Source organism: Chiloscyllium punctatum, chromosome 35 (assembly GCF_047496795.1).
Source record: "Chiloscyllium punctatum isolate Juve2018m chromosome 35, sChiPun1.3, whole genome shotgun sequence".
NCBI classification, from domain to species: Eukaryota; Metazoa; Chordata; class Chondrichthyes; order Orectolobiformes; family Hemiscylliidae; genus Chiloscyllium; species Chiloscyllium punctatum.
This window is the reverse complement of record NC_092773.1, coordinates 35,416,452-35,425,999: the sequence shown is the minus strand read 5'-3', so window position 1 is coordinate 35,425,999 and position 9,548 is coordinate 35,416,452.

The following is a 9,548-nucleotide window of genomic DNA, read 5'->3' as shown; positions in this document are numbered from 1 at the left end:
TTCGTTCAAAGCCAATTTTATTGGTCCCTATCAAATTGAGAAAAGCTTGAATCAGGTGAACTATCTTGCAAGAGCGAACATATCTGTACCTGTTATGTCATGTGAGTATGTTGAAACCTGACTATAACGGAGCATCAGAGTATGGAATCAAATCCAGATGCTATGGCGTGTCATGTACCTCGAAATACGTTAAATGATGAGGGAGTTCTTGAATCATGCAATGGCTCAATGAACAAGCTGTCTCAGAAGCAAAGGACGAAACTGAAATGTTTGTTGCAGCAGTTTGAGGACATGCACAGGAATAAGATGGTGTGGACTAAATCTATTTGCACATGGTGTGGAAGAAGGGAATGCTGTTCCTATAAAACAACACCCCTACACTCTTAACCCTCTCAAACAAAGCCCCAGAAGGATATCGACACGATGTTCAATGAAGATAACATCAAATCGTGTAAGAGTGAGTGGAGGTCACCAATCTGGCGGGACTAAATGATTTTGAATGGACAACCAGAATGTCACGACAAATTTCCTGTCGAACAGATTCCTGTTCTGCCTCCCGTGTCATCATACGATATAGTCTATTCCCACTTGGGTGCTCTGAGCAACCCTCATACATCCTACATTGATTTAGAGTCCCATTCGGGCTTGAAGGGATTTGTGACGAGACAACCCGACATTGTTGACTCAGAGGCTTACCCTGGGACTAGGAGGGCCAGCGCCAATATAGAAAATCTGTCTCTAAATGGCCAACCCCCAGCACTCTATTCCGGATCGTCTTTGAATCTACCGTCTCACCATATTCTTTGGCCCTCCCACGTCTTTGTCCCTGTCCGTGGCGACCCCCGTTCCGCCTCGGCTCTTAGTTTATTTCATATTAGACTTGGCATGGTATCTGTGGAAAACTTCCTCCAAAAACAGTTACCATCGGCATGGGGTTCTGTGGCTCTTGCCAAGTGTCTTTCTAAGGTTCTCTCTGTACCGGCATGTTGTTCATTTCCTTCGTGTCGATCAACCAAATGCCACAGACAAGATTGTCTTGCTTTTCTCCTTTCCTTTGTTGGAAGGTTCTGTCAGCTGGAGCAATGTCAATATTGTTTGTACCTCCTCCAGCTATTCAGCCAGCATCTTTTTTTGTCCTTTTAGTATCTTTCTACCGCATGGACGACATGATCTCTAAATTTCTGGCGGGTTACAGCTGTTAGCCACACTACCTCCACTAACTTGGATTGAAGGGACATCACCTAAATGATAGCGGTCCGAAACATTGTGCTGAACGGCTGACTATCTTCCACATCTTGTTCCATTTCGAGTTGCCACCTATTCAACGGAATTTCCAAAGGCTGCTGTGTTTTCAATGTCTCCCCTCTCAAAGCTTTGGGACCGTCCTTAGGCAGATAACAATATCTACATGCCCACCATACGTTTTGCTTTACTCGATCAAACACAGTAGCATCAATCATCGCATTATCCACCACATTCTTCTCGCGAGCTGGATCCATTATCTCTCTTAGTTGCGAGATTATCGCCACCTTTATAAGCAGTGCCTTCAAATCCCACAGAGCCAACAAGCTGTAGTCTCGTCCTCCACGGCTGTCATCCACTTTCCAGCTCCATCATGTAAACTTGGCAATACATTTATCCGCCTTCCCAGAACCTGGGTTCCTCAACTCATGCGTTGCAACGGTCTCCCCCCCCCCCCCCCCCCCCCTTTCATAAACAATGGCAGCATCTTCCCCTGTGAGAGCTTCTTTCCCTTATTAAGCTTGTTGCATTGAATTCCTCATCCGACTCCAATTGTATCCTAACTTGTATTTTCCGCCTATGTTACTGCCTCCTCTGCTCCACCCCCATCATTCTCTGCCTGTCTCTGCAGAATATTCCTGGAATAACTTAGATGTGTCTCATACTGTCTGTGTTGTCTTAACGTGCAGAACGTCTGAATTTCACCTCACAAACTCTCTTTTTCCAGTTGTAAGTATTCCAATTATGTTTGCCTCTTCGCCTGTCCGGCCTCTCGATTACTTTTTATCAGTCTCCTCTGTGCCAGTTACATTCAAATCCAATTCCCCCTCGATATCTACCGTCCACCATATTAAAGCACATTGTCCGATATTCTTTCACCCGGTTTGTGGGGACGTGGATGGTGAGGAAGTATTTTCAAATATCGAAATCGGGTTTCATTAGTATTTTATTTTACTGAACTTTCATACCCAAGGGCTCTTTGCACTGCTCTAAACATGAAGAGACTTTCAGTTTCAAAATCTTGGTTTCCAAAAGCTGCTCGTTCTGCACTTTGGAACCTCCCTGGCCATAACTGGTGGCAAAAAGGTTTTTCTTTCCCTATGACATTATCTACAGCCCGTCAGCCCAACAGGTTCACACTGACCCATTCCCCCACCCAATATACACACCCGACTAATGTACCTAACGTAATGGGCAATTTAGTAAAACCAATTCACCTGACGTTCACATCTTTGGACCGTGGGACAAAACCGGAGCACCCAGAGGAAACGTACGCAGACACGTGGAGAATGTGTAAACTCCACACAGACAGCCGCACAAGTTTGGAATTGAAACCGGTCATGAGTTTGGAATTGAACCCGGTCACTGGTGTAATGAAACAGTAGTGCTAACCACTGAGCCCTCCAGTCACACCAATTAATTGCCAATTATTTACCAGAATTATTAACTCCACAGATGTAGAAGAGTTATCATTACAATTGACATTCATGGCACAAAAAAATACTCCATCATAGGTGGTCCAACCAACGTACCTATTTCCAAATACCTCAGAGACACGATAGATCCAAAGATGAACCTAAAACACCATGCAAGAACCGTGACTACTGGAGCAGGTAATAGGTTAAGAATAATGCAATGAGTAAAACATTTCCTCAATTCCACATCTTGTCGATCATCTACAATGTACACATCAATGAAATTACCTAATTGCCTGCGTGACGTAACTCAAAAGAAGTCAAGAATTTGGAACGCACCATGTAAAAGCAGCCACATTAATGAACAAAATTACGCACATTTAAAATATAAAATCAAAGCATAACGTGCTGGCGAAATGCAACAGTCCTGGAAGAACCTGTGGTGAAAAATGGAGCGTCAACATTTCAATTCCAATATAAACCTTCTTTCAAATAGTTATAGATGACTCATGTAGGAACAAAAACTTTAATTCTCTTTCTCATTTGTCAGATGTTGACATGCCTGCCAAATGTCCCGGAGCGTTTCTATGTCCTTATTAAGGAGCCAGATTGATTGACACCATACATGCAAAAATGCAAGTCATCCACTATCAACACAACTGTGAATCAGTGACAAGTTTCACTGCGGGTATTCATCAATGCTTTTAGGGTATATAGGTTTGCTTGCTGAGCTGTAGGTTTGATACCGAGACGTTTCATTACCTGGCTAGGTAACATCATCAGTGGCGACCTCCAAGTGAAACGAAGCTGTTGTCTCCTGCTTTCTATTTATATCTTTCTTCTGGACAGGGTTCCTGGGGTTTATGGTGATGTCATTTCCTGTTCGTTTTCTGAGGGGTTGATAGATAGCATCCAGATCTATGTGTTTGTTTATGGCGTTGTGGTTGGAGTGCCAGGCCTCTAGGAACTCTCTGGGGAGAAAGTGAGGGCTGCAGATGCTGGAGATCAGAGCTGAAAATGTTTTGCTGGAAACGCGCAGCAGGTCAGGCAACATCCAAGGAACAGGAGTATCGACGTTTTGGGCAGAAGCCCTTTCCTGAAGAAGGGCTTTTGCCCGAAACGTCGATTCTCCTGTTACTTGGATGCTGCCCGACCTGCTGCGCTTTTCCAGCAACACATTTTCAGCTCTAAGAATTCTCTGGCATGCCTTTACTTAGCCTGTCCCAGGATAGATGTGCTATCCCAGTCGTAACAGTGGCTTTTTTCATCCGTGTGTCGGGCTACAAGGTAGAGAGGGTCGTGTCTTTTTGTGGCTAGCTGGTGTTCGTGCGTGAATCCTAGTATATTCAGACTTCCTATGCAATCCAATCCAATGTGGGAACTGAACCACAATGACGTTGGTATTCTGCATCACAAACCTACTATCTAGCCAATTGTACTTCAATGGCGAGATCAGTTCATTTTGCAGCTCTGTATGTTAAATCCAGAGAGGTATGGTGAAAGGAAAACTCACCATCAGTTCTCTCTCACTCTTTCTTTCTCTCTCTCTCGCTCTGTCTCTCTCTCTCTCTCTCGCTCTCTCTCTATCTCTATCTGTGTGTGTGTGTGTGTATGTGTGTGTAAGAGAACAGGCACTTCGGACGATGTTGTTTCCTTTGATCCATCTTGGTCAAAATTGTGGATGCTTCACGCCCTGTTGGCCTGGCAAGGGCATGGTCCATGTTGTAACACTGCAAGGAATGCAACTGCACAAGAAGACAGCATTCTCAAAGGCCATTAATGATTGGCAGTAAATTCTGGCAGGGGCAGGCCCTGAATGATTTTCATTGAAAAGGTCCTAAATTGTGAAGCAATTCATGATCGCAACATGCAGAACTTGCTTCTCGATGTAGCAGACCATGAAATCCTTGGTCTGACTATTAGTATGTCTGCTTTTCATCCTAAACAATTGTCTTGTATTTGGTCAGTCCTTATTTCTCAGACACGCATATATCGCCAGAAGTCAAACATTGGTAAATTCATGTAGTCGACAGAAATAAAACATTGTGATAACAGTAACAATGCAGCAAATTAATCAACAAACATAGCAACAAGAGTGTTCCACCAGCAGTGCTGAATTTATTTTGTCTCAGGAAGAACCGAGAGGCACATCACGCAAAATTATACGGTCAGCAGTTTCAAATTAGAATCGAAAAAGTTTAATAACTGCATACAGAAGGTTAAACATAAATGAGATGAGAGCTCTTTTTATCTGGTTGCTCTGTGAAAGCAGATAAGCCGATGGTCTACGCTGGAGACAAGCAGCTTTCATGTTTTTAGAAAACTACAAAACTCAGCAATCGAAAACATGCCAAATGAGCATGCGTCGGTAAGTGGCAAGTAATGAGCGCAAACATCTGCATGTAACTGAAGTTGGAATTAATAATGTTAAAGACGAATTGATTCACAAATTAGAAAAAAAATCCACATTTTTATCTCAGTGAACGTCAGATAAATTGTAAAAAGAACAAATTACATTTTGTCCGTTTGAGAAATCTTATAATGTTTATCTAAGTCGTTCAAATTTTAAAAAAAGCAAATGTGTCATAAAGTAGTCATCAAGGCAGCATATAATGCTTATGATTTGCACGGAAAGTTTAGCAACAAAAACAGTGGAATTCATAAACATTTAAACATTCAGTAAGTTTTTCCTAAATACGATTCAGTAAACCAAATCATAGGGGCTGTAGGTCTGAGGGAGAACAACATCTACATGACATTTCTCCTCTGGAGAGAAATGTTACCTTTCTGTCGTCGATGTTAAGTTCCTCATGACACACAACACTTTATGCAATCCAGAACTTTGATTCTTTTGGACACTTTTGGTAAAATATTTAAAAACCTAAACAGGTGGCATGACTTGCTTTAAAAAACAACAGATGTTTTCATCTGTAGCTTTTCAAAATTAGGAAGGTTTTTCTGCATCTAAAAGAAGGGATGTCTTTAAATACAATCTTAGAATTAGATTTATGACTATGCAAATTCGTCATGGATTAGATATCACATTCCTGGAAACGGGGGCAGGTGGACAATACCTCAGACAACCAAAATAAAGTTGTATTTCAGAGGCACGAGAAAATACAAGTATAATTGGGATACAACATATCTATGTTTTTTTTTATAATTATCGTCGTCCTACTCCTACCAATTATCAGCTGCTCTCTCACTGAAGAGAGGTAACTGTTGTTGGTTTAACCTGAGAGTCACTATACCTCAGAAGAGCGGACAATGGCAACTAAAAGCTCAAGACCAAAGGCTCCAATATCTCCTCCCTAGCTTTCCAGGGATTCCTCAGATAACTCTCATCCAGCCGAGGGGACTTGCCTCATTTCAGTCCTTCTAGAATTGGTATCACCTCCTCCTTACTAATTACGAACATTTATATTATAATATCCCATATCACATTCTTCTCTTCTGCAGCATTCTCCTATTCCTGACTGAAAAAAGAGATGAGAAACTTTCGTTTAGCACCTCTCCGATTTCGAAAGCGTCCACGCACAACTTCCCGCATCTGTCTTTGGCCCTATTCCTTCTCTCGTCATCCTTTTATTACTCACATAACTGTCGATAGCTTTCGGGATCTCATTCGTTATAATTGCTAAAGACTGCTCATGTCCTCTCCTTGTTCTTCTAACTCACTCTTTAAATCCTTCCGAGCTAATCTGTAACTCTCTATCGCTTCATCTGAACCATCTCTTCACAAACTCTCATAAGCCTCCTTCTTTCGATAAATAAGTGATGCAATTTCTTTATTAATCCACTCCTCCTTTACCTTTTAACTTTCTCCCTGCTTGACAGGGGCATTCATATCAAGGACACGCAATATCAGTTACTTAAACCAGCTCCACATTTCGATTGCCCCGTCCCCTGCATTTTCCTACCCCATTCTTATGCATGCTAAGTCTTGCCTCATGGCATTATAATGGATTAGATTAGATTACTTACAGTGTGGAAAAAGGCCCTTCGGGCCAACAAATCCACACTGACCCCGCCGAAATGCACCTCACGCAGACCCAGTACCCTACGCTTACTCCTTCAACTAACACTATGGGCAATTTACATAACCTGCATATTTTAGGAGTAAACCGGAACAAACCCACGCAGACACGGGGAGAATGTGCAAATGTCAGGAATTGAACCCGGGTCTCTGGCACTGGGAGATAGCTGTGCTGACCACTGTGCCAACGTGCCGCCCTTCCATCATGTATAATTTATGGCCGGTGGCATCTACCTATCCCTTCCCATCGCTAACAGAAATGCAGCTGAATTATGATCACAATCTCCAAAGTGCTCACCTACCACCAAATCAAACGACTGGCCTGGTTCATGACCAAGCACCAGATCTAGTGTGGCCTACCCCCTTGTCGGCCCATCAACATACTGTGTCAGGAAACCATCCATTCGACATACCAGAGTGACGGCATTTCCAGTCAATGCTGGGGCGGTTATTTTCCCCATTATTACCACTCTGTTCCTTTCTCCTGTTTCTAACCTCAGGCATACCACGTTAGTCGTCGAGTCCTTGTCAAATGTTCTTTCAGCCACCGTTATTCTGTAATTGACAGGGCCATACCTCTCTCTGTTTTAAGGCCTACCCTGTTGTTAATGGAAGATCAAAATTCTGGAACATGCAACAGCCATTCCTGACCCTGCTCTATCCATGCCTCTGGAATAGCCACGGTATCGAAGCCCCTTGTACCTATCCATGCTGCAGGCTCACTTACCTTATTTCGGCTACTTCTAACGTTGACGTAGATACACTTCAATCCAGCTTGCTGTCTGCCAGCACATTCTTGTGACCGTGAAATCCTGCCCTTGCCCTACCTACTCTCATCCTCCTGTGCACTGGAACGATGCTACAGGTTCCCATCCTCCTGCTGAGCGAGTTTAAACCTACCCGATGATGAAATGATGAAAACAGCCGACCCAGCACCGCTGAACAGAGATCCTGTAAACGAGCTGCCTTGTTGACACTGCTGCCATCTTTATCACGGATTGTTCATGTGGATGTATGTATTTGCTCTGCATGATAGCAGACATTGATCATGCGTTTTACAGGTAGTGGGAAAGCAATGATACACTGTTTTGCATTAGAGCAAACGGCCTCATGATCGTTTATGAAAGTAGCCTCGGCCCTCTATTTGGATTTTGAAAGACAATTGAGCAGTTGCTAAAGATGCAACGCAACTGCTCCATCTCGTCGACATTTAGCAAAACACAGTTTATTTAAACACTGTGGCAAAATACAACAAACGATAAATGGATTTCAAATAACAATTGTTTGGAAAATCCTCCTGTGTAATTAATGCTGTAACTATCACGAATTAATTGTTTCAACATTGAAATATCCCTAAGACACAATCTTTGTAACAAAAGAAAAAAAGAAATCAGACACAGATTCCCACATGCATTATGCATTCAAGTAGAAAAGAATATCAAGAAAAATCCAGACATAGAAGCTGTCAGGAGACATTCACTGCAGCTTCCACATCTGTGGAGACGACAAACGTTTCTGATGCTGCAGTTAATAAAAAACAATCTATAGAAATTCTTGTCTGTGAGATGTGGCTTCACTCATTCAGGTCATTGGGAATGAACCGAAACCCTCCGAAGCTGTGGAGTCAATGGTCTTAAGTAACCAGACCTTCACTCTCGTACAATTTCTCTAAGAGGAGGTAAGAACAAAATAACTTATTACAGTGACAGAATTTTCACCGCCACCCCCTCCGTCTTCAAAAATCTCGTGTCCTACACAGGATGGCTGCATTTTAAAAATATTTCGTCTTCCTCTGTTAGGACATTGCAACACATTTATATTACTTTCACTCAAAGCATGCAAACATTCGCTACTACATTCTTTTTCAGTCTGTTCTTTATCCCCGCCATCGAATACATTTGTCCTTCTTCATCAAAGTCACAAAAACGCGTTTCTTAGCCTGCAATATACAGCTTGCAATTTGAATAGCTGAAACCATAAGATACATTTAACCATTCTAGGAATTGTTTCAGACATATTTCGTGCAATCTAAATTTTGAAAAGTTGTAGCGGCAGCAACAAGTTCAACTTTACATTCGGAATCATGGAAAATTTCCATTAATGATCATTCAGCTTTCTGGAAAAATACCCAATCGATCTTTGAATCTTTATGCAATCTTTGTGAAAGATGAAAGCTTCGACATCCGCTTCACTTGCATCGATATTCACCTTGAAAACCGTTATGTAATTCGGTGTATTTAACACTGGGGCAATAGTTCACACTGAGGCATTGATAAGCTCAGCTTTCTGGCTGTCGAATGCCTTCTGACAGTACACTCCCCATTTTAAATTTTGTGAACCTCTTTCAAGAGTTAGTGAGTGGAATACTACTAAATTTCAATACACTCTTTCAAAATAACCACTCGATCTTACGAATCGCATCAGTGTCCTCCGCATCGTTGCCATGTGAAATATCCCGAGAATCTTTCCTTTCACATCCCGTGGGGGCATTTGAACATGTCTAAATGCGTGTATCTGGAATGTGAACTGAGATTTTGCGACTCATTCTTCACCAGTTTTATTCGAAACCTTTACCCAATAATTCGATCAAACAATTCCGAAACAGACTGCAAAAAGGTCGTTGCATTTGTGATTAAAAAATACCAAATCATCCATATGCCCCACTCAATTTGGTAATCCAGAAATTTCTTTATTGGTTAGTATTTAAAATGTGTCTGGCCGAAAGGGCAGGAGTTTAACGTTATGCAGCCCATTCAAGATCACAAAAAACAAAATTGATTTCACTCTTTCAGATAAACGTTTCTAGCAGTATTCTCTGCAAACGTTCAACTTAAAAATGTAAGTTGCTGGTGTCA